The sequence below is a fragment of the Hippopotamus amphibius genome, chromosome 10, assembly GCF_030028045.1.
Source record: "Hippopotamus amphibius kiboko isolate mHipAmp2 chromosome 10, mHipAmp2.hap2, whole genome shotgun sequence".
Lineage (NCBI taxonomy): Eukaryota > Metazoa > Chordata > Mammalia > Artiodactyla > Hippopotamidae > Hippopotamus > Hippopotamus amphibius.
The window spans coordinates 13,757,031-13,782,354 of record NC_080195.1 but is presented as its reverse complement, the minus strand read 5'-3'; the positions used below and the strand labels follow the sequence as shown (position 1 = coordinate 13,782,354).

Sequence of the window (25,324 nt, the reverse complement as noted above, 5' to 3'; positions counted from 1 at the left end):
GGGCTTATAGTCTTACGGTCTATTTATACTTTGTATACGAGGCTGAATGGCCCAAATCACGAATGTATGAGCCTGTACAAACAAAGTATATGATGATATGAAATGTGGAAGAGTTTTTTCCTGAACATGTACTATATTCATAAATATATTTCCCATATTTTGTTCTAATGTAGGTGGTAAATTTATGCATACCATCGGATGATAATTAAACGGGGTATTGGCAAACTATACTCATCCTAATTTAAACAGATGTCAATTTTAAGTTACATTGAAAATAAGCATACTTTTCAGAATTAGTTCTTAGAAAAATCTTTAAAGTTGTTTATGAAAAATGCCATTTTAATAAGCATCATTAAAAGCAGCACATCATTATTGCTTTTAAATCACATTGACAATTTTATTGGTTTTCCCCACACTCACGGTTTTCAACTCAATGTTCAAACTTTTCCAGAGGATACACGTTATGGAGTATTTATAAAAATCAGCTCTTCTTTCCATTTATGTGATGTCAAAGAGGAAAGCAATTTCAATTATATGAAATCAATGCTGAATTACAAAAGTCATTCATTTCAGAAAAATGTGATCAGGGAATCTTGAGTTCTACCCTAAATTAATAAAGTCAGTCAAGTGATAAACGTATTTTAGAGTATTTATCTGTGAAATGAGAGATGCTTTCTACCAGCCCAAGGGACACTTGTAAGAATGAGGGAGTTAACGTTCTTGACATTAAAATGTTAAAGTTTCTCACTGTAGAGGTTCCTTAAAAAACTAAAAATAGACCTACTATATGATCCAGCAATCCCACTCCTGGGCATGTATCTGAAAAAGATGAAAACTCTAATTGTAAAAGACACATGCACCCCTGTGTTCATAGCAGCACTATTTACAATAGCCAAGACATGGAAGCAACCTAAGTGTCCACTGACAGATGAATGGATAAAGAAGCTGTGGTGTATACACACACACACACACACACACACACACACAAAATGGAATATTAGCCATAAAAAAGAATGAAATATTGCCATTTGATATGGATGGACCCAGAGATTATTATACTAAGTGAAGTAAGTCAGACAGGAAAGACAAATATTATGTGATATCACTTACATGCGGGATCTAAAAAATAATACAGATGAATTTATTTACAAAACAGAAACAGACCCACAGATACAGAAAACAAAGTTAAGGTTATAAAAGGGGAAGGAGGGGGGAGGGATAAATCAGGAGTGTGGGATTAACAGATACACAATACCATATATAAAACAGACACGACAAACATTTACTGTATAGCACAGGGAACCATATTCAATATCTTGTAAAAACCAATGATAGAAAAGGATATACGAGGGTGAGTCAATTTCTACAGCCAGAGTGCAGATAATTTTTGACTCACCCTCGTATAATATATGTGTGTATAACTGAATCAGCTTTGCCGTACACCTGAAACTAATACAATGTTTTAAATGAATCAATTTTAAAAAAATGTTATAGTTTCCCTTACGTGACGAGACCATCTATAAGTGTGACTGGCTATGTGGATAAATGGAGTGAAATATGACTTCACAGATTTCTTGGCTCTTTTGATGTGGAAATCATTCCAGTTTTAGAGTCTAGCAGCCACTCAGGTATTTTGTAATAATTCCCGAAGTTTATGGTCCTTATCCATTTGGAGGAAGCCATTAGTACGTATCCAACAGATGAAATGACAAAGATACACTTATTTTTACCTGTAGAGCCACAGTGATTATCATGTAAGTGAGAATCAGGAATGTTTTGGTATAAATGTGTCTTTGTGTACGAGTGTGGGCACTCATCAGTACATGTTAATAGACCAATTTACTCACTTCATTGTTCTTGTGTTTTATATCTTAGCGCAATGCTAGTGCCTCTCAGAACAAAGTTAACAAAGCCACTGAAGCAGTGAAGTGAGATAAGTAATAAGAAATAAGACCCCGAATCTCCTGCCTCTTGAAGTGTGTGAAACTAGAACCATGTTTCATCAGCCTAGAAATTAGCAAGGACTATTCATAAACCTTTTAATCACCGTACATATATTGTTTTTCATTGAAACAGAAATGGCAAACACAGCCCTTGAGGCACTGCTCACTTTGATTTGGAAACAGTGCAAGAATTTATATGATGTGTAGGAAGAAACTTCAAACTCAAAACTAACTTCTAAATATACTAAGACGGCGAGAAGACGGTTGAGAAGCAAGAATAGCAGCAAAATTACATAACCACTCCCCACCCTGTATGTTTTCAAGATTCTTTAATATTTAAAAAGGAGATTCATGAAATATTGCATTAAAAATCAAGACAATTTCAATGTTATGTCTGTCTTCAATGATCCCGTTGTAAGGAAGTAATATATTCTGAAGGCACCACACAAATTTATCCTTCTATAAATATATCTATTTATATAACTATATAATATAAAAATCATAATTATAAACATAATTTATCACCGATTTGATAAATTATATTTTGACAAATAATCAAATTATTATGACTGTATTTTGAATAATTTCTGCATGGCACATGAATGCTCTGATAGTTCTGTATTCAACTGAAATCCAGATAAGATGCATTACGATGAAGAAGAATGAGTTCTCCGTGGCGATGGTTAGTAGAAGGCAGACAGTACCATTTCCTATGAACAGTGAAAGTACCAAATAATCATCTCAGGGCAGCACAAAAGCAAGCTTTAAAAATGGACCTTACGCTGAATTTTGAGGATTACAGGGAAGAAAAAGAGCAATATTACGTTAACTGGAAGAATAAAATCACCACAACAAAGATGACCTACCCTGGTCTAAATCTGTAAGTCAAACACCCCAAAGAATAATTGGAGCCCACAGCCCAGGGGTGCTCTGACACCCGGGAATCAGGTATTCACCAGCTTATGGTCTTCAGTTTATAGGCTGTGGTGTTTGTTACTACTTGAAATTTCCAGCACTCTTGTGGTTACCCAAAATAGAATGTGGTGCAGAAGTCCACTCTGGAGTCTCAAAGGTGTGTTCAGAGGTGCACAAGTCTTTTAAAAAGAGGCCAGGTGGATAGATCTTAATCAGGAACAAGAAAACAAAGCTCACATTACAGAATGGCAGAGCCACTGCAGTTTATAGCTCAGGTTTGGTTTGGCCACAGGTGATGGGCCCCGTTTGTTAAGATCTTTCCAATTCCTTCTTCTCTTACCCAACGTTGTATATACAAATCTAAAGGTGACCTGAATTTAGCCTTCTTTATCTGTCTTTGCAGGTAGGATTCATTACAGAGTATAATTGTAAAACTGGGCAAATAAGTGCACCCTAATGTAATGCTATAAAAGGAACTCAGGGTTCTATTTTTTAGAAGAGTTTTACTAAGCAAGCCCTGCATTAGTAAAAATAATTTCTTACTGAGAATTCACTCATTTTTTGAGTCATTTTTCTAATTATCTTAAATGGTATTATTCTCCTTTGATAATTGATTGATTCCAAGATCACTTTATTCTGCTTGCGTGTCTGACTATGCCCCAATTAGAATATATCTAATATTGAACTTTGAAGCTCCAAATTTTACTTCTCTTCTCTTTAGAAGATAGTCTATTAATTTCTTTCCCCCACTGAATCCCATCTCACTAGAATTATTGCAAATAATTCTACTTCTCTACTATTCATGTCTATTTTCTTTTCTCTCTAAAAACCTCTTTGGCAGCAGCTGAAGCCATCACTTGATACTTTAATGAGTCTACTACCGTGGGTAGCATTTACCTCTAATGCACTTCATCAGGGGGTTGAATACAAGTCTCTATCAAAGCTGCTCCCAGGTAAATGGAAGCAGCAGTCAGCGATGAAGTAGCCCTGGTGCTCGTGCTGCATACTGACAGGACCCAGTGGGAAATGTCATCCCAACTTAGATCTAGAATCTGCTGTTGATGATGTTCATGCCCTTTCAGCCCCACTGGGACAGGGTGTCTCAGACTCTGGTCCCAGTGATTTTCCATAAAGTGATCCTCTGCACCCCAATTTTCAAAACATAAAGGGGATGATTAGGTAGGTTTTATAGTGTTCCTTCCAGTTGTGATTCAAGGTTAAATGAAAGATAAGAAATATGGAGGACTTCCCTGGTGTCGCAGTGGTTAAGAATCCACCTGCCAATGCAAGGGACATGGGTTTGATCCCTGGTATGGGAAGATCCCACATGACATGGAGCAACTAAGCCCATTCGCCACAACTACTGAGCCTGTGAGCCACAACTACTGAGCCCACATGCCACAACTACTGAAGCCTGCACACCTAGAGGCCCTGTTCCACAACAAGAGAAGCTGTCACAATGAGAGACCTGTTCACCACAACAAAGAGCAGCCTCCACTCACCACAACTAGAGAAAGCCCACGTGCAGCAATGAAGACCTAGCACAGCCAATAAATAAATAAATAAATAAATAAATAAATAAATAACAAAAAAAAAAACCAAAACAAAAAATCAAAAAACCCTGCCTTAAAAAAAAAAACCAAACCTAAAAAATAAAAATAAAAAGAAAGAAATATGGGAAGCCAAAATCCGTGCCCCAAATCTGCAGACTCTATCGTCTCCGAGGATACGTGTGTTGTAACATGGACCCAGGATAGGATCAGTACCTAAAGCCCATCTCTCTAGGATCAGTGTGACTGGATGTAGGCATCAAACTTATATGAATCCTAAGGTGGGGACACTCCCTCAGTGCAGGGAAGAGAGAATGCGGGTAGGGGCGGGGGTCAAAGAGAAATCAGAAGATCTGAGTTTTACCTAAAAATTCCTATGAATCAAAGAAGAAATCAGACAGCACTCACAGAAATCATGGACCAAGGTCATTACCATCTTTCTACAAAGGAAGACAATATAGGTGATATACAGAAATAGCCTCATTTAAAGATGCTATTCATAACCCCCTCAGGCAGCATAAGGATCACTCTGAACACCCTTCTCTGTTCCTTACAGCTTACCTTTCCCTGCTAAATGTGTGAGGAAAAGGTTGTCTTTCTTTACTTTTTACTTAAATCTATTCCCCAGAACAGCAGTTCGATTGGTCAATGCCTGTCTCTCTCAGCTTCTTCACTTAAACAAGTCAAGCCTTCTTGCGGTTGTTTCAGTTTCCCAGGCAGGGGATCCCTGCCTGGTTTCATCAGATAAATATTCACTCAGTACATTCTAGGGACGAGACACTGTGCTGAGGACGGTCGATGCTTGTGTTTGTAAAGGGAGGCCTGTCCTCAAGGAGCCTACGGTCTAGTAGGAAAATGACAGCAGACAGCAACAACAGTAATCACTCTTCCACAGCAGGTGCTTGGCTAACTGGTTTTCACACAGTCTCATTTCATCCTCTCAAAAGGCTCCTCCAAAGGTAGAGGATATTGTCTGCATTTTATAGATAAAGAAACTCAAGGCTCAGACAGATTGAGTAACTTGCTGAAAGTGACAGGGCGGGTCACTGAGCAGGCTATGCCTGATTCTTTTTTCCTGCAAGGTAATTATTGCTGTAACAGAGGTATTTATAGTTCAATTTTCATTCTTCAGAATTGCAGTCAATGAATGTAAGTTAGTGTATTTTTTTTAATTAATTAATTTTATTTTACTGGCTGTGTTGGGTCTTTTTTGCCGTGCACGGGCTTTCTTTAGTTGCGGTGAGTGGGGGCTACTCTTCGTTGTGGTGTGCGGGCTCCTCATTGCCGTGGCTTCTCTTGTTGCAGAGCACAGGCTCTAGGCACGTGGGCTTCAGTAGTTGCAGCACATGGGCTCAATAGTTGTGGCGCACGGGCTTAGTTGCTTGCGGCATGTGGGATCTTCCTGGAACTGGGATCGAACTTGTGTCTCCTGCATTGGCAGGCAGATTCTTAACCACTGCACCACCTAGGAAGCCGCTGTGTGTTTGTTTTTAGCAAAGATGGACAGAATTATAACTCTGTTCCTCCCATCTGTTAAGGGAATGATAAACTCTTACAGGGACTTACAAAGTCAACTCTTTTTTTACTTCTTCTGGATTATTCCTTTTAATGCTAATATCTTTCCTCTTCAACCTTCTACTCACCAAATAAGATGATGATAATGCCGTTGATTTAAAGAGGAAAATATCAACCATAGAGAAAGTCACTGGCAAAGATGGGGATTTTCTTAATCCAGCTGTTTGACAATTCCATGATTTCTTATTTAAAATTAAAAATGTTAAAAGCCCCATAAAAGTGTGAATGTGAGCTATCTGAAATAAATTATAAGGAAATTAAATTCAGTATCTCAGTGTGTCCTATCCATTTCATTTTCCCCATCAGCAAAATAAAAATACCCATGTGTGCAAAGATCAATTAATGCATTTGCAAATATTTATTTTTCTACCTGATTTTTAAAAATAACTGATGATGACTGTGTGCCAGGCACGGTTTTCCATGCAGTATCTTCTTCATGCCCCTTAATAATGCTCTATGGTAGTAAATGACATCCTCACTTTTCAGCTGAGAGATCTGAGACTCAGAGATCATGGCCAAACCAAGGAGTGAATAAGGGGTGGAACCAGAAAATTAACTAAGGACTATTTATCCTCAAAGCCCGTGTTTTTAACTATGTGTCGTGCATCACTGAGAAAATGATGGTGAACACGAGCAACAACTGACACTCACCCTTGTTGTGTATGAGGTGTTGTCTTAGCTTTGCGTATATTAACTCATTCACTCTTCATACAATCAGATGCTGCGCTAATTCTTATTTTCTTAATACAAGAACTGGAGCTCAAGGACATTCGAGTCACCAGGCTATTGGAGGCAGTGGAGTCAGATTCGATGGCAGCAGGCAGCCTGCAGAACCTTCCTCTCAGTCATCACAAATATGGAGAGAAAGACCAAATATGTATACGTGACTGCTTGTTATAAAGTGGAACGTGTTATCATTTACAATTATGGTACTTAACTGGAAGCCATGAGACAAGAAAGCTTAAAATAACTTCCACGTTGTATATGTCTCTTTAGTTTTATTTAACTAATTTATATTCATTTCTTCAATTTATGGCACTTCATCAGAAGCCATGAGACAAGAAAGCTTAAAATAATTTCTACATTATATGTGTATCTTTAGTTTTATTTAAAACTGGAAAAGTATTGGCTTCCTAATCCACCATGCTTTCACCTCAATTATGACTGAGACCATTTACCATTTTAAGAAATCTTAAGTAGAAATCTTTAAGATAATTTAATACTCAAACTCAATACATCCCTAGCCTTGACTATCTTCTCAAAATCACCTTTTTCTGTAACGAGGACAAATTCCATCATTCAATTTAGATTTTGAAAGCTCGGTAAACTACATTGAAATGACTCTGTTCAAAGTTTTCTGAACAATGCTCTGGCCATGTCCACTGAGAACAGGATAAACAATGGGTTCCTGTTTTGTATTTCCCGTAGATTATTACAATGTTCTTATTCCTCTTGATATCACTCATCATTAAGTGTGAGTTTTAGAAAAAAGAGCCAACTACTTGACTACATTTAGTTAAAGCCAAAAAGATTCAAATGCTGCAGCTCCTGGGGCTTCAAACATATTGGCTCTGCTTTTCACAGCAATTTTCAATCCGTTAGGAAATGATAACGGGCCTGAAACTGAATGCAGTCACTCTTGTGAGGGCTAATTGTTGGTGTCTGGAGGTGCTTTCAGAACTTCTGAAGGTATTTTGTACATGATATCTTTAAAAAAATACTTATTTATTTATTTATTTGGCTGCACCAGATCTTAGTTGCCACGTGCGGGATCTTTAGTTGCAGGGTGCGGGCTCTTTCAGTTGCGGCATGTGGGATCTAGTTCCCCAAACAGGGATGGAACCCGGGCCCCCTGCGTTGGGAGCATGGAGTCTTAGCCACTGGACCACCAGGGAAGTCCCATGTGCATGACATCTTCATAGCTGGCCTGTATTCTGCTGTCTTTCAGCCAGCCTGATGTGAGACAGTTATTCTTAGATGGTTGTGTCAGGTATGTTTCTAGCTTCAAGCGACAGATTACCTTTAACCAGGTGAGGGGTTGGTTTCCCTGAAACAACAGGAAGCCCAGGGTGGGTTCCCCTCTGCCTCAGTAGGTGCCTCCCAGAAGGGCACCTGCGTTTCCATCCGCCTGGAGGAGCAGTGCCAGGCTAAAGGGCGGAGGGCAGAGCAGCCTTCTCCTTAGGAGGTTCTGTGTCATTGCTGCGCATGTGAAATATCTTGCCTGCAGCTTATCAGCCTGAACAAAGTGCAAGGGAATCTGAGATGGTAAGTTTTTAAATACACTTGTTAGCAGGACTCTGTAGCAAAGCTGACTGCAAAAAAGCCTCCTCCACAGGTAGAAAGCTGCATCTGCCACAATCGTGTTACATAATTTATTTAAAGAATAATGAGTCTGAAAATAGTGACTTGATCATAAAATAAAATGTATCAGGGAGACACTTCGTTCAAAAATGACCCTTAAAGAAACCCTTGCTGAGAAAAAGAGGAAACTCGCTAGAAGGTAAAAATGTGCACATTTACTTCGACTCAGATGTCCATTCGCCACGGGCTCTGCCTTGACACAACCTACCTGCTGCGGCAGGCAGGACAGGCCCTCCGGCACCTTCCTCTGGAGACCAGGCCAGTACTGGCTCAGCCCAGAGTCTGAACAATGATTTTTCCCCTTTTTTGTAAAACTGAGATATCATTACTCAATTCTTGACATTTCTAACATGCCTCTCCCAATACCATCTTATTTCTTGTGTTTCCTTTTTGTTAGTAAGACTATTGTTGCTGTTTTTAGGAGGTTGACCTTGCTGGTTAGACCGTTCCCACCCAAACTTTTCTATATCTGGCACACATATAAGTGAAAATATCCGTAGGCCCTGAGGTAAATAGAGGAGGCTGCTAATAGCTAGAGGTGACTGGTCCAGAAGCTCCAGCCGCCCAGGTACCACCTGGTCAGGTGACAACTGAAGGCGTCAATATGGCAGCAACATCTGTAACCCACAGATGGGACACACCAACAGGTCACACAAAGAGGTAGGAAGGTCTGGATGAGAGGACTGATAACACAGAAAATATTAACAGGTCCAGTCTCTGAAGGTTCCCATTTCTAACCGGAATTCATTTTAGGAAGATGTTTTTCTCATGTACTTGATATAACAAATCTGTAGTTCCTTCTAACCCTTGAATGCTGGTCAGTTCTTCCTTTTTATTCTTCACTCATATTTTATCTCTGTGAGTTTCAGGGAAACTTTTCTAACATTCTGTGTATTACTTCTGTATGACTGTCCTTGCAAAATTAACTTCTGTGGTCATAGTAACGATGGAAATGTGCCATGCACTGTTGGGTTAATTAGTTTGTTTTTTGAATGCCTCAGAAAAGATATTTTTCATGCTGTGCCTTGATGATTTCAAAGTGTTTTTACAAATGTATAAAAAGAATGTACAAAACAGTACATCTTCAGACATTCTTAGGCCATAACCAGCGTCCCTATATCCATGGTAGAAAAAAGTGTTAGCCTCTTCCCAGGCAACAGGACAAAGACCAGCCCCCAGTCCCCAACTCTGCTCTGTAACCACACAAAGCTTTCCTTTCCTCTCCGTTGCCAGAGAACAAGATTCCAAATCTCCCAGCTTCTCAGTGGCTAGTAATTCCTTGTGTGTTTATAACTAATGCACTACATGGACATGAGAAAGGGTTTCATGCCGCAGGAATGACAATGGCCTGACCAGGCAGTGTTGTTGGTGTGATATTTCATGTCTGTCTGTCTGCCCATCAAGTACCTATAAACAACAGCGGGTATGGCTTGCAGGGAAGCAGGCGGTTATAACTGTCTAGCAACATACAGACAAGTATATCATTTTCTCAACAACCCTAATCAAAAGAAATTTTGATCAGGGACCCCAGCTGAGTGATTAATACACCCTAATGGAGTACTACACAGTTCTGAAAAAGGTCTGGAGAGATGATGCAAGAATGCAGGTAACTTGATTTATTTCAAGCCTATTTTAGAAGATGAGTGCAAATCATTAAGATAATAGAATATATTATATCCTTAGGGGGGAAAACAAGTGCTATCTGATTGTTTAAAAACTTTTAAAGCAAATATGTAACTACAAAGCAATACAGCTCAGAGAATCCTCTTGGTTGGAAACAGCTGATTAATTAGAATACAGAGTTTTTGCTTTTTACAAGATAAAACGATTTTATTTTACAAGTTCTCGGTAATATGTCACAAAAATGCGATTGTGTGTTGCTTAATGCCTTGAGCAGCACTTACTGAATCAAATGCACACTGAGCCCTTCCTCTGTGCCAGGCACAAATGCAATACCCGTGTCACGGGTACGACGGGAAGGGGAAAGAAGAGGAGAAATACAGGAATCGATCACTCAAACAAATGCAACGTTTGACGCTGGAGGGAATGAGAGGAATGTGATTTTTCAAGAGTTAAAAACAAAAATAGCTTGACCTTGGCTGGTGCAGGGAAACTCTTCCCGAGGAAAAGGCACTTCAGCTGAGGGCTGAAGGCTACACGGCATCCACTGCCCAGCAGAGCAGGCGGCGGCGAGAGGGGATGACGCACGCACAGGCCCTGACCATGGTCCACCCCAGGAACTGAGAGAAGACCAGAGAAGCTGAGAGACACGCAGCTAGAAGGAGGACAGGAGATGTGGGTGGAGATGTGAGAAGACAGCAGATCGTGCAGAGCCTTAAATAGGCCCCTTTACGAAGGCTTATCTTAACGATTTCTCTACCATATGCAGCAACGGTTGCATATGCTCAATTTCAATGGAGTATAAATATCAAGAAAAGCTAAGTCATGGTTACATAAAACAACAGAGGCACTTGCTAAATACATATGGAGTTCAAACAGTACGTTTAAAAACAATAAACTTTTAACTAGAAAAGTGAGTTGTAACAAAGGTTTTAAGAAGTTATTTCTGTAGAATCTCTTGCATTTGATAATAGCTATTTAGTTGTTCATTCAGACTCTCACCTGATTCAGTAAAATTCCAGCCCCAGATCGCATAATGGCACATGGGAAATGCCTAAAACACATTCACTTCACATCAGTAGCCAGGAAGCAGGAATAAGTGGACATAGGATGTGACAACTTTAAAATACTTAACCTGCAGATGTAGATTACGAGGGCGATAGAGAATGGCTAAATGTAATCTCTGTAAATCCAAGCAAAAGTCGAGACGTTAGAGTTAGGAAGGGGTTTATAGCTCAATTCTCCTGCCTCCGTTTCAGGGCACGAGCGTAGAGGGCTTGCATGACTGGTCTGTGACCACTCAACTCTTGGGTTTGGGTTTCCCCACTGGGTGCATTTGTTTCCGGTTGTGCATTTGTTTCCGGTTCCGCATTTGTTTCCGGTTCCGCACTCGTAACACTGAGGTTCCTGGAGACAGCCCTGCTGACACTAAGTGTGTGATGCTTCCAAGCAGCACCAGTTTTGTTGTGTGTGCTTCACTCTGTTTCATGCGGTCGAAGCAGACAAGTGTAAAAGATGTTAGTACACTTAATCTAGCCTTCATTTCGCATCCAACATACCTGACATCGGGGGTCCACCCCTTCCATTAATCAGCGTTATCTGACTTCTATCATCTCTATAGTATGAGAATCTGCCTCCTCAATACATCTTTGAAACTCATGTCAGTGTTTCAGGCAGTCTTGCTGCCTCTCCATAAGCACTAAAATATTTGACTAAGAGAATGACGCATTGTTCTCCTGGAATATTAGACAATGCTACCCAACTGACACAGCCACAAAAGCCTTCAAACATTTATAGTGCAACTCACTTTTCAAAGGACTTCAGGGGGAAAAAATGTAACCTAGAAAACAATATTCATGGGAAAACTACATTCACTTCCTTCCTACTGAAATCCTCTCAAATAATAGGAAGTGATGAGGAGAGGAATCAAATGAGAATTCGGAGTTCTCTTGAGAAAAAAATTTGAACAACTCTCAAAGAAGCCTTCAAAATACATGCATTCAAGAAACCGCACACACAAAAGTCCCTAGAAATCATCACGGTATCTGAAAACACGTTACTGCATTTGGCCATACATGGAAACCTGCACAGTTATTCGATTATATTTTAATTATTTAACCAATAATAGCGTTTACAACGTGCCAGACTTTTCTACACTCCTTTCAAATGACAACTATTATCCTCACAACAGCTCACTGAGATAGGTCCTATTTAAAGAGGAGGAAACAGAGGCACAGGGAAGTGGGGTAACTGGCCCAAGGTCACACAAAAGTGGCAGGACCAGGATTCAAACCCAGACACTGGCTCCAGACCCTCTGCTCATAAGCATTACCATAGTTTACAGTTTCCTGAAGCAATCAATCAACCAACCAGGCAACCAGCCAACCAACCAACCAGTGAGATATAAAGCTACAAGTGGTCACTGCATACAGAGCTGGGAGTTTTAAATACTACCCGTGTGGGTCTGCATTCTCTCTTACAATGAGGATTTTATTTTTAGGAAGCCCTTTGAGTCCACAAGGCTTTGGTGCCACCTGAAAAAGTGAGAAGTCATTTGGCAGACTGGTGAGATCATTCATGATAGTGTGCCCATGTAAAGGTGGGGCAGAGGATAGCAGAAGCCTCTCTCCTCCAAAATACCAACCTTTCCCATGGTTCTCACAATGGGAGTGTTATCTGAATTAATAAGATCCTTTCTTGAGACATAAATATCCTCTAAGATGGTTTGTTCTACACCAACTGTGCCTTAGCTACATTGTTTTAATTAGACCAATACTTAGCTGAAAAGTCTCAGTTTTTCTTGTGTGCTATGGAGGGAGAGGAGGAAATGTACTGCTAAACTGACTCAACATTTCTGTCCATTTTTCCCCCTCTTCATCTCTGAAACATTATTCCTGCTTGAGCCTCTGAAACCAATCCTGCCCTTCTGGAGAGTTTAAGAACCTCAGTGAACATGGCGGCTGGTCCCACTCACGCCTTGCACCAGGGTAACTAGGTCCTTATCTCATTCTTTGGAGTCTGCATCTCTGCCCGGAAACTTGCCAAGTGTTCTAATTCCTGCAAGAATTAGATGTTGATCCATGGACCACTCTTTTAAGTAGCAAGGATCAAGACCAGTGGTTCTCAAAGCGTAGTCAAGAATCACCTGGGGACTTGTTAGAGATCAGAATTTCAGGCCCCTCCCCGGACATACTAAACCAGAAACTAGGGGTAGGATCCAGCAACCTGTGTTTTGATGAGCCTTCCAGCGGACTCTGATGCTCACTACAGTTTGAGAACCATTGGCCTAGATGGCACTGCTCAGTAAAAATATAATGCAAGCCACATGTGTAATTTACAAGTTTCTGGTTGTCACATTTTAAAAAGTAAAAAGAAACAGGTAAAATTAATTGTAACAAAATATCTTATTTAACCCAATATGTCTGAAATACCATTTCAACATATGACCAATATTTTTTAAAAACTATGATTGTTTACATTCTCTTTTTCATACGAAGTCTTCAAAGTCTGGTGTACATTTTACACTTACATGATACCTCAGTTCTGATGAACCACATGTAAAGTGCTCAATAACCACATGTATCTACCATATTGGATAGTCGAGCTCCAGACTTACAGCGATAAAAGCATTAACTTTTATGCTTTCTACGTATCAGGCATTGCTTAGTTAAGCATTTTATGTGTATAATCATGTAAACCCTACCACAGCTCTGTGGACTGGTCCTGTTATTACCCCTGTCTTATACAGGAGAAGGATTATGCCAGAGCCCTTTTTAGTGTTTCATCAATATAAGAAGTCCACTCTAATATAAGCATTTCCCATTGATTTTAAGTCAATTTATTTGCAAAAAAGAAAAAAGAAAAAGAGAGCGAGAGAAAGAATATGAAGAAAACCATTAACAGTAGTACAGTTGGTACAATCCTAAGGCATTAATGACTTATAAAAGACAGAGTAGTTGGGTAAGTAGAAAACTCCAAATTTACTATCCTCTAACCTTTAAAAATATGCCTCAATTTGCACTCTTCTGTGACACCAAATCTGTTGAAAAGTGCTTATGGACAGGCTGTCTGGACAGTCAGGATCTTTGGGGAACAAAGGAGACCTGGGTGAGGCACCTTGCAGGGTAGGATTCATCCTAAATGGAGCAGTTAGCAGGGTCCTAACCTGTTCATTCAAGAGCAGATTGACATAAAATGATTAATAACAGTTAAATGTGAGGCAATGGGCTTCTTTCAGGGTTGATGTGAAATGCAGGCAGTTTGGAATTTAAAAATAATGGTTGACTTAGTACTCAAATAGTTAATCTTTATCTGTTCCCTGTACTTCCATAGTTTCTCAAGGAAGCCCAATTTTTAAATGCATTTTCCTTTTCATTATAAACTGCTATAATAAGAAAAAAGTAAAAACTTTAAAATTTTTTTCTGAGGCTACGCTTCCAACTTTTTTTGCCAGAATTGCCATTTATCATTTTGACCAAGTAAAGTAAATATCCAATTTTAAACTGACAGGTATTCAAGACATATTAAAATGGGACCACTTAAAATAAGTGAACAGAAAAATGCATTACTCTACAGAGATCTTTTAAAAATCCTGCTGTATATTTTTAAAAGTTAATCTTATTTTAAAATTTTGACTACATATTTCAAAGGTGTTATAATTTTTTTAATTTAAATATCTGCATAGTTTTAACATAAGATATCACTATTTTACCAGAATAGTTGAAATAGCAGTCATGTAACCTTTTTTTTTAAACATATCATGCATAGTCTTCAGTATTTTCTTTCTTTTTTCTTCCAGTTTTATTGATATATAATTGACATACAGCACTACATGCACTATATGAGTCAAGGTGTACAGCATAATCATTTGGTTTACATACATTATGATGACCACAATAAGTTTTGTGAACATCATTCATCTCATATAGACACAAAATTTAAAAATAGAAAAAAAAATGTTTTTCTTGTGATGAGAACTCAGGATTTACTCTCTTAATCACTTTCATATATAAAATACTGCAGTGTTCCCTATATTCATCGTGTTGTACCTCACGTCCCTAGCACTTACTTATAACTGGAAGTTTGTACCTGTTGACTGCCTTCAATCAATTGCCCTTCCTCCAACCCTTGTCTCTAATAACCACAAATCTGACCTCTTCTTCTAAAAGTTTGTTTTTGAAGTATAATTGAGCCACAACACGATGTTAGTTCCTGTCACATGGCACAGTGTAACAGGATCTGACATTTCTATACATTTCAAAATGATCACTACAATAAGTCTAGTTACCTTCTGTCATCATACAAAGATATGACATAGTTATGGACTGTAATATATTCCCCACAAAGTACATTACATACCTGTGACTCATTTATTTTACAACTGTAAGTCTGTACCTCTTGATCTCCCTCATCTATTTTTTTCCTCAGTATTTTCTCTAATCAGTTGCAAGGAAATAACTGAATTTCATCCGAGCCTCTGGTAACCAACCTTCGTAATATTAACTGTAGAATACATCAAGGTGGTTTGTATACTGGACTAAGATCAGAGAATCTTCTTTCACCTCTCTGCAGTACTTCCTCAGTACACGAGCCTTCTCTTTGTTATAAAGAAAAGGGAATTGAGAGGATTCAGGGATTTCATCTACGTAGAATAAAGGCTTTTATAAAAAATACTTGTGTTTCCTTGGTAGGAAGTAACTAATTTTCCTTCTTAGCGTTGTTGCAAAAGGCATAATGAAGCAATGGAAGTCAGGAGTCGGTCTGATGACGCATATCTTCCTTCAGTCAGAGCAGAAAGAGATCTCCATCTCCAGTTGCTATGGTTTGAATAGCCTGTGGAAAAGAGGCTGTAAAAGTCTGTAACAAATTCTGTCCTTATTCTTGCCCCATCTGTGGGCTGTAAATCTTTCAAGGCAAAGACATTGTTAATTTTGTCTACTATTGTATTCTCAGAGTGCTTGGCATATAGTCAGACTCTACTTGCCACAAAAATATTTGTTGAATGAATGAATGAATACAATTTCTAGACTTAATTCATCATTCTACAAACAAAATGAAAGCTCAGAGTTTGCCAGTCATTGTTGGTGACCCAATCTGAAATATTTCTTCTTTGGCCTTCAGAGGGAGAGGCAGGGGATGGGTGCCTGTCTGCGTCTTGTCATTGAATGGCCCCCAATCTCTGCCAACAGATAAGAAACGTCAACAGCTTAACTCAGTAGCTTTCAAAAATAGCATAGTTGATGAAACTGGAAATTTGGGTGCGGGCTAGAAATAAACCACTTGTCTTCAGTCTTAAGAAGGATAGGCTGACAGTAGCTATTCCTCCCAGAGAGATCTAAAATATTTTTTAAGACTCAAACAGAAGCAAGCAAGGAACTATCAGAAGAAAAGTCTTTCAATAAGGCATAAGTAGAATATCTTATTTTCAACGAACCAGGTAAATCCTTTTGAAAACACGAGGATTACGGCAATGTACTATGTTTCTTTAAGATTTCAGTCAAGTTTTTTTGTTGTGTTTTGTTTTCAATTGTGCCGGCAGTTTTCCTCAAAATGTAAATGAATATTTGCACCGTGAAGCAAGTTGTTGTGGGTTTCCTGGTTTCTGTTCCCCCCTCTTCCCCGGAGGGGGGGTGGGGTGTGGCGATTCGGGCAAGGTTTTTTCATCCCTTGCAGACAACCCCGCTGCTGTTACTGCTGAAAATAGCTCAAATGCTCTCAGAACAGTAGCACCACCCAGCAGCTGGGATTCTTTTCCTCTCTCATTTGCCTTCTCTCTTGCCTTTTTTTTTCCTTCAGACACTTGGATTGGACTTAATCTTAAACCTCTGGAGTTCAAGACCTTTTAAAAAGGGCTAAATAAACAATCTCCACATGTAAAAGGCCACTGACTCCTACTTCCTCTCTTCAGAGCAACTGTTGAACTCGGCTGCCTGTAGGTAAGATTTTTTTTTTTTTTATTCTGGAGTTATTTTACTGGTTTATGATATATGTATGACTAATGTTTTTAAAATAACTTGTTAACGGTGAAAACAAGTTTGGGGCTATCACATGAAGTCCAGGTAGTTACGGTGTTCTAGAATACGGCAGTAGCATCTGTGCATTTTGTGGCTGTAATTTTAAACTGTGCTCAACGTGCTCTGTAATGCTGACCTGCTGTACAGACTCGCCTGTGATTGAGCTGCATCAGAATGCTAATTAAGCCTCATTGCCAGCCATCCCGGAGTCTTTCAGACATCCTAATTTTCTTGTTTAGACGGCTTACTTATTTTTAACTTTCTAAAGGCATTTTTTTTAAAGGAGAGAGATGTAACAACCTGAGTAAAGGAGCTATATTAGTAACTATTCTATGAGGACTATGAGATAGCTCTATCCTATTACCTTCTTTTGTCACTGTTTTATTCATGGCTACTGTAGTATTAGAACAGTTTTTGTTTGTTTGTTCTGTTTTGTTGTATATTCCTAGCACAGTTAGGTGACTTGGTTTTGAGAATTCCCTAACTAGCTGACTGTCTTAGGCTAGCAGATTTCTTGAATGTCACCATATAATATTTCGGAGAGTTTTCTGTGCCTTCCCCCTCCCCCACCTCATGCTTGGTCCTAACATTTTGCAAAGTACTTTGATCTGTGGACTTTAACTTCAAACACAGCATTTACTTTGATTGTCAGTATTTACTATGTTCAGTAAAAAGTCCTTTTTTCTTTTTTTTTGGTTTAACGCTTTTATATTATTTCCTTTGAATAATCTAATGGGCTTTGGTTTTTCTCTCACTGACATGTGTTAGGTTTTATTAGTACAGGGACCCCCAACTGAAAGCCAAAGACTATTTTATGGTGAGTTTCTCTGACCATTGTAGACTTTATGAAAACTCTCTGCTCCCCTCCAAGCAGATGTCTAAAATCAAGCAGCGAATGACAGTGCACAGACCAGATTCTATCAACCCCTCACTTGAGTGCTTCCAAATTACCATGTGCCTCAGGGCCTACTGTTGCTTTTTAACATGGATATGAAAGTCCTTGGAATTTAGAGATTCTTGTTCCAAAGAAGTTTATTGGTATCACACCATATGTCAAAAGAAAACAAATGTTTTAAACACATCTTTCAGGTAACCTTTTTTTAAAAAGGAAGGGAAAAAAAAGAAAGAAAAAGAAGAAGAAAAATTTAAAAGAAAAAAAAAGAAAATTTTAAGAAGGAAAACTAGGGGAAAAAAAGGAAAAGAAAAATCCTCTATAGCCAGAAGTCTACTATGTTAGTGAAACTTCTGCTGACTGAGGGAAAAGGAATGAAAAACATGTATTTCCTAAAATAGGCAGAGTGTAGCACATTCTAGCCATTCAATCAAATTCTTTATTTTGGAGAAAATTCATGTGTGTATTACATTTGTCACTCTACAAGCAAAGAATATTTTCAAAGTCCTCAGCCAGATTCTGAGTTGGACTCTGCCTGGCGAGCTGTCCCTGAAGGTGAAGAGTAGAAAGAGCCTAATCCTGTCAGGAGACTGGGTTGGTCCCAGTCGGGGACGGTGACTCTTCAGAGCTGACACAGGGCACTCCCTGTGCTCTGCACCTTGCTGACAAGGAAGGAAGCCAGTGGCCACAGGACTCATGTTCAGAGGGGTGGGGCTAGGGAGTAAGCTATGGGAGACATCCCTCCAGATTAGGAGCAGATGCAATACGATCTCTAGGACTGCGACTAAGACAGTAGGAGAACCTAGAGCTGTTCCGTCTAATTTTTTATTTCTAAAAGCTGGACATTTAATTGCTAACTTTCTCCCTTCAGAGCTGCATAATATGGAGATTTTTAATCATCTCATTTCTGTGATGGGTGTACAGTCAAAACTTGCAATCCTCCAATTATGTTGAGCGTATACTTCACTGCCTTTGGGGGGGGGTCTAGGATACTCTCCCCCTTAATACTAGGAAGGCTTGATTGGGCATTGCTGAGGAGAAATGTACTTCTAAAAGGCAATAAAAGTTCAGCTGCAGAATCCAATGGATGAAATGGGTTTGGAACATGATAGAGGTCATTCCATTCTTAGGCAAGCCATTTTTTCCTGCTCTGTTGGGGGTTTTTTTGGTTTGTTTTTTGTTTCTTTGTTTCCTTTTGCCCCTTAATTTACTCTGAAGCTTTGGCTTGTTTGAATGTGAAACTCAAGGAGAAACCTAGCCAAAACCACCGAGTTTCACACAGGTTCCACATGAAAGAAGTATTCTACCCAGCCTTGCTCGAAACTTGGCCCATGTTTTGCCAAAAGTTTCATGAATGTCAGTGAGCCTGGATTTGAAACATAATCCCAAACCAGGTGACTTCTGGTGACTTTGAGGCTGTCCTGTAGAAGTATAGAATCTGTTGAACAAGGACACCCCTTATTTTCATATCTCCGACTGTAATTTCACGTGTATACACATTTTTCCAATAAACTTCCATTTGTTCTGTAATATGTTAAAGCCAGGGTCAACCCCAATATGAATTTTTATAGCTGTGGTATTGAAGCATTGGCAAATAGAAGTCTGCATTTTAAATTCCAACACAGTCTGAACCAAGTGGTGTGAACATGTTGGTATAATTCAGCTGAAGGAAGGAAGTCCCAGGAGAGTCATGGAATGTCTTTCTTTGCTTAAATATACTTCTGTGCTCCTGTGGAACAAACAGTAACATTTTTGTCCTGGTCCATCTGCTTGACAGTATGCCTTTTGTTCGCTCTCCAAAGGTGGTGTCAAATATATTGGTGGAAAAATAATAAACTTCCAGATATATATTTTTTTGCCTGCTCAACTGATATACTCCTAGGGAACACTGTAAGCATTAAGAAGTTCAGTACTGTTACTTGTAATGTAATGTGTACTGATAAAGAGGTACTCAGCAGAGTCAGTTTTCTTCAGAAAAGCCTGACCTAAAGCCGTTGTGTGACAGTCAAATGGGCTGGGTTGTGAAGGGTGTGTGTGCGCGTGTGTGTGTGTGTTTTGAGTGGTTGGAAAGGAAGAAGGGATTTGTAAGCTTTGTCCAGCAAATATGTTACATTTAAACCAAAAATAACTGAGACGAAGAAGGGGACAAAGATGAGAGCAGTGGAAATAAGAAGAGGAGACCACCTGGTGCAGAGGATGAGGTATCAGGACTGTTCAATACTGCCTTCTTTAACCAGACGTTGTCCTAGAAACTACAACTCTACCTGCAAAATACCTACATCTGTAATTTTATTTAATACTCTGGATTATCAGAGATAATAGAATGTATTTTTATTTCACCCAATGTATAGCTATTTCACATTCAATAACTACCTTGATTTCCTGGATCATGTATCTTGAGGCAGGGTGGAATTCCTATTTATATGGGGTTGGTCATGCAGGCATTGTGTTCTCGATGTACAGGTGAGGACACTGACCCCCAGAGTTGCTGCATCACCCATTTCGCATCCCTAGTAAATAGCATATGGCAGGTTGGCTCTCATGTCAAGAGCTTTCAGAGTGTACCATTCAACCTCATTACAAAATACGAAGATACAAAACATGTTAAAAATAATAGCCAGAGGATAATAAGAAAATGATTTGTCCAACCAATGAAAGAGCTATTTCGAATCATATTAACTTCTGACTTTCTATACTTCTCTGAGAGAAAAACATAGCAAAAGATGGATGAGGATTACAGAGAAAGACACGTATGTGCCAGTGGTATAATGACCAAAAACTATAATTTGGTTGATCAAAAGAAAAGATACAGGTCCACAAAAAGAATCAGGTTAGTAACAACACAGCTTAAATAAAGGAATGTACTCTTTAATGAAAAGTCAATTCAGTATTAGAAAAGATAGGATAGAAACACTCATCTCTTGTTGTGAAGATAAATTTGGGCTTGAAAAAAGAAACTGAATGTAGTTTAATGGAAAAACATGTACAGCATGTGTTTTTAAAGTATTGTATTTTGGTTACTTTGACACGTTGCAAATCCTGGTCCAAGGACAACTCTGAATTGGTTTAATTCTAGTGGAGCCGTTGCTCTTGACATGCATTCAGCTCAGTGGTAATTCTCTCGTTCAATTTTGCAAACCTAAGAAATCTGGTTGGTTTCGAATTTAGTTCCAAGCAATGTTCAGAAGTTTTGTGTTTGTTTGACCTGACCATTTAAATATTTTAAAACTACACAACACTCAACCTTTAGAAAAAATTCTTAATGTTAAAAACACCTAAGAACATTGAAAAGTTATATATATGTACGTTGTTTGCAAATTTAATGACCATATAACCAAATATAGTTAACAATACAGTTAGATCTATAGATCTATAGATTTTCTATTCCAAATTTATCTGCTTTACTAAGAAGGTATTCACTTTTTAAATAAATAAATAAAATTTTTTAAAAAATTGTTATTATACTGAGATTAAAGATCATGGTTAAGAATGGAAAACTGGGAATTTCCTCAAAGTCCAGTGGTTACGACCCTGTGCTTTCACTGCTAAGGGCCCAGGTTCAATCCCTGGTCAGGAAACTAAGATCCTGCAAGCTGTAGGGGTGGCCAAAAAAAAAAAAAAAAAAAAAAAATGCCCTTGAAAAAAAAAAAAAGAAAAGAAAGAAAAAGAAAAAAAACCAAAAGAAGAAGAATTGAAAACTATCCAAAACCAAATATGGCTGTGTAAATGTGCAGTTAGAATAGAAACCACATCCTCATGGTACCAGCAGAGCCAAGTGTTGGAAGGTATGACCTGGCATCTAGTTGGGCTTCATGTGCACATCTGTGAATAGTCCAGAACAGTGGGCCTGCATTGGAGGATTCAGCAGGGGAGTGTTGGAGATAAAGGAGGAAGTTTTCTGCTAATTCAAGAAGGATGTTAAATGTCAAACTAAGAGATCCAGGCCTCATTCTGATGTAAGAAGTGGTCATTGTCCCTGACTCTACCGGGCAGTAAAATGATAACTTTGGGGAGAAGTAAATAGCTTAAAGAGTATCACTTCTTCATGGTTGAGTTTAAATAAAAAATCAAATTTCTTTCAATAAAAATCATTTTATAAGTTGAAATATTTTTTTATATTTTTAATTTATTTAATTAAATAAAATAAAATTTTAAAATCTATTCTATTTATTTTATTTATAAATTGTTTTATAATTTGAAATATAAATTATTTACTTATAACATGTAAACAATTGTTTACAAATTTTTTACTATAAAATCAATAATTTACTATTGATGTTGGACATAAAATTAAATCATTGAAATTTTCTTTTTAATATTAAATATGATTATTTTCATTCAAGGCAGAATACAACCAAAAGTAGATGTAAACAAGTCTCTAAACTTTATATTGATATCACAAAAGACTATGGCTTATGATGAGAGACTTTTAAAAACCAAGTAAAACACTGAAAAACTGAATGTAATGGTAAATTCATTAAGAGAGGATTTTTGTAGAAAGAATAATGAAAGTTGATTTTGTAAAAAAAAAAAAAACTTTTTTTTAAGATGACTACTCGTCTTCAATGTAAAATATATTTCATTTAGTTTGTGTTTGAGCTACCTTACTTGAAAAATGAATGGATAAACTTCATATTCCAAAACTGGAATAAAGTTGGCACTTGGGCTTTGTCCCACATGGTGAGATCCATCACTTAATAGCCACCGTTTGTGTGAAAACTTGTCTGGAAATAAAGTGATAATAGTTATGCTAAGGTGATTCAGTGAGATTTTTATCTTCTTACAATATTTTATCTATTTCATATATTGAAATTATATAAAAAGCAGAGGGTTAAAATGATCACCTATGCCTAAATCATAAGTTTATATATTCACATACATGCTTTTCCTAATCAATATTCTGAATGACTATGTAAGAGCATACATGTAAAAACACTTGGCAGAAGACCAGTTTGCATTTTTCAGTGAACATTATAGCTTTGTACATTTAACACTTGACTGTGCTTACTAACTGAAGAAGAATGATCTTACATATAAATCAAAAAGGAAGGAAACTAGGAGGTTACTAGCAAAACCAAATAGTGTTTTAAGTGACCACAAATAACTACTTTTGATACCCTAAGCATTTTCATATGTATTGAGTGAAATATTGTAAGGATCTTCTTACATTGCTTCACTTACCTCTTTAAAGACTCCCTTTACCATCATGTATGAATTATATGGGGCCTGAGGTTTAAAGATTTACAATTGACACTCTGACTATAGAGCAATCTCAATGCAGAAACATTGATAAAATCCAAAACAACTTTTCAAGGTAAAAATTCACAATCTCAGACATAGGAAGGATTTTAAACAAAAGCATCAATTAAAAACGTGCATCATAAAAGTGCACTGAAAAATTTGAAACTCAGATACTGTGTACCTTGAGGGAGGCAGGGAAGATACTTCAGAGGCATGTATCAATATGCTTTAATTGAATTCATAATGTCTTATATTTTAAGATGAATGGTGAGTACCTGGATATTTGTTATATTATTCTTTTTATCTTTTGAATGTCTGAGTAAAGACCTGCATCTCCCACACCTTAACTTTGATACATTGTATATACCAAAAAAAATTTTAAATACGTTTCTCGGCTGATAATACTGAAAGACAATATTAGTTTTAAAGCAGAGCAGATTTTCTGAAAATTTACAAAGAAGAAGCAATACAATAGGTGGTATCTTGTTTGGCCTATACTTCTATATTTTTACCTAGAGACGCAAATTGCTATAAACGGTGAATTAGAAGAGACGATGCATTTAGTTCTTTTGCAGACAAATGTCTATTGTAAGCCACATTCAAGATCACTTTTGTAGTGTGTATTGTTCCACAAGGTATTGTTACATCCAATTCTTAGAATCTATTAAATGTGATATTTGCTCTTTAAAATATTAAATAATGTGTCATTTTGCTTTATGAGAATTTGTAATGGGGTTTGAATCTAGCAGTGAATAAGTATATTTTAACTTACCTCTTTAGCATTGGTTTTAGGATAATATTTGAGAAGAAAGGATTTCTGTTTCAAGGATTTCTGTTTCTCTGTGCAATAAGTGAATGAAATGTGAGTTTATAACATACGGGCAATCCTCAGTAGCCACAGGACCAGGACCATGGAAAGCAACAATGTGATTTAATATGTGTGAGTTCCCAGTTAATGTTATCCTGTGCAAAGTGAGGACTACCTATATTTAAAATAAAGACTTCACTCTGTAACTTAATCACATATTTCTTAAAATTTAATTTATCCAAAAAATTTGCATACACACAACTGTTCCTTAATTTTCACCCTTACCCACTTCTTTGATATCACAGGGAAAGAAACCTAGTGATTTTTCATTATGATTTGGCAGGAATCAATGCTTAATTTTGAGAATTTGTATTCTGATCTTTTTTTTGTTTGTTTTATCCATAGAGTTATCCCAAAATGTTAAAAATGGAAAAGCTGGCAGACATCACTGTCTTTTTAGTTGGTCTCATAAATGATGGATTATATTGAATAATTTTTTCCTTTTTTTTTCTTTACAAGTAATTTTACACGTAGTCTGAAAATTCAGTAGAAGCCAAAAGTTTCTTATTTTTAAATCATAAAATTCAAAGAAAAGATATTTCCTAGGTTTTAGGCAAAATATATCAAATATTTGAATGGTAAAAATAAGCACATTGAAGAAACTGTGCCGTTCTAATAACACAAAGAATAACCTTGAATTTCTTCAAGTCATTGTTACTAAAGCTGAGAAACCAATTATTATGTAATTAACACAAAGTAATATTTGGAAACGAATGTGAGAAAAAGGCTTTCAGATTACTGGCATCAGACACTGTCAGTTCCCTGACCAGTAAAATCTCATCTCCTTTGCCTTCTTTGACACTAGAAGATTTTCCTTCAATCTCTCTGATCACTCTTAAATTCAATTACAGGTGCCTCTTTCTTTGCCTGACCTTAAAGGTGTTCCCTTGGGTTCTGTCCCTCTTCTTAAATCTCCCCTCAGTTGACTTTTTCCTCCTTTATGAAAATCTTAAAATCTATGTCTCTATCCCTGATCTCGCTCATGAGTTCCAGACTCGAATTTCCAAGTAACCGGTAAACATCCCATACGAGTATCTTCAGTGTGCTTCAAACTCAATACTTCTAAAACTCATCATCTTCCAACTCCCAACCTGCTCTTCTTTCCAAGGCTTATATTTTAATATAATTGTGTCACCCAGTTACTCAGAATTAGAATCTTAAACAAGCATTCAAATTTTCCTTCATACCAAGTTAGTCACTGTTTGTTGATTCTATCTACACGCACAACTTCAACATCCCCCCTTGCCCTAGCTTAAAGGCTGCTGCAACATTCTTGACTAGGATTTCTCAATACTGTCCTGATCACTCTTGACATCCATTTTCTCTGCCTTCCAGTCTAATCCCTT

The 25,324-nt window shown here is 37.7% G+C and overlaps 1 protein-coding gene across 1 annotated transcript in view; it reads left to right on the top strand.

Annotated features, from left to right (window-relative positions):
* The first annotated feature begins 16,683 nt into the window (after positions 1 to 16,683).
* SORBS2 (sorbin and SH3 domain containing 2) overlaps positions 16,684 to 25,324 on the top strand; it is a 165,999-nt gene continuing 157,358 nt past the window's right edge. The window contains exon 1 of the mRNA XM_057696605.1: positions 16,684 to 16,899. The gene's annotated coding sequence lies outside the window, so the exon portion shown is untranslated. The remainder of the gene's footprint in view (positions 16,900 to 25,324) is intronic.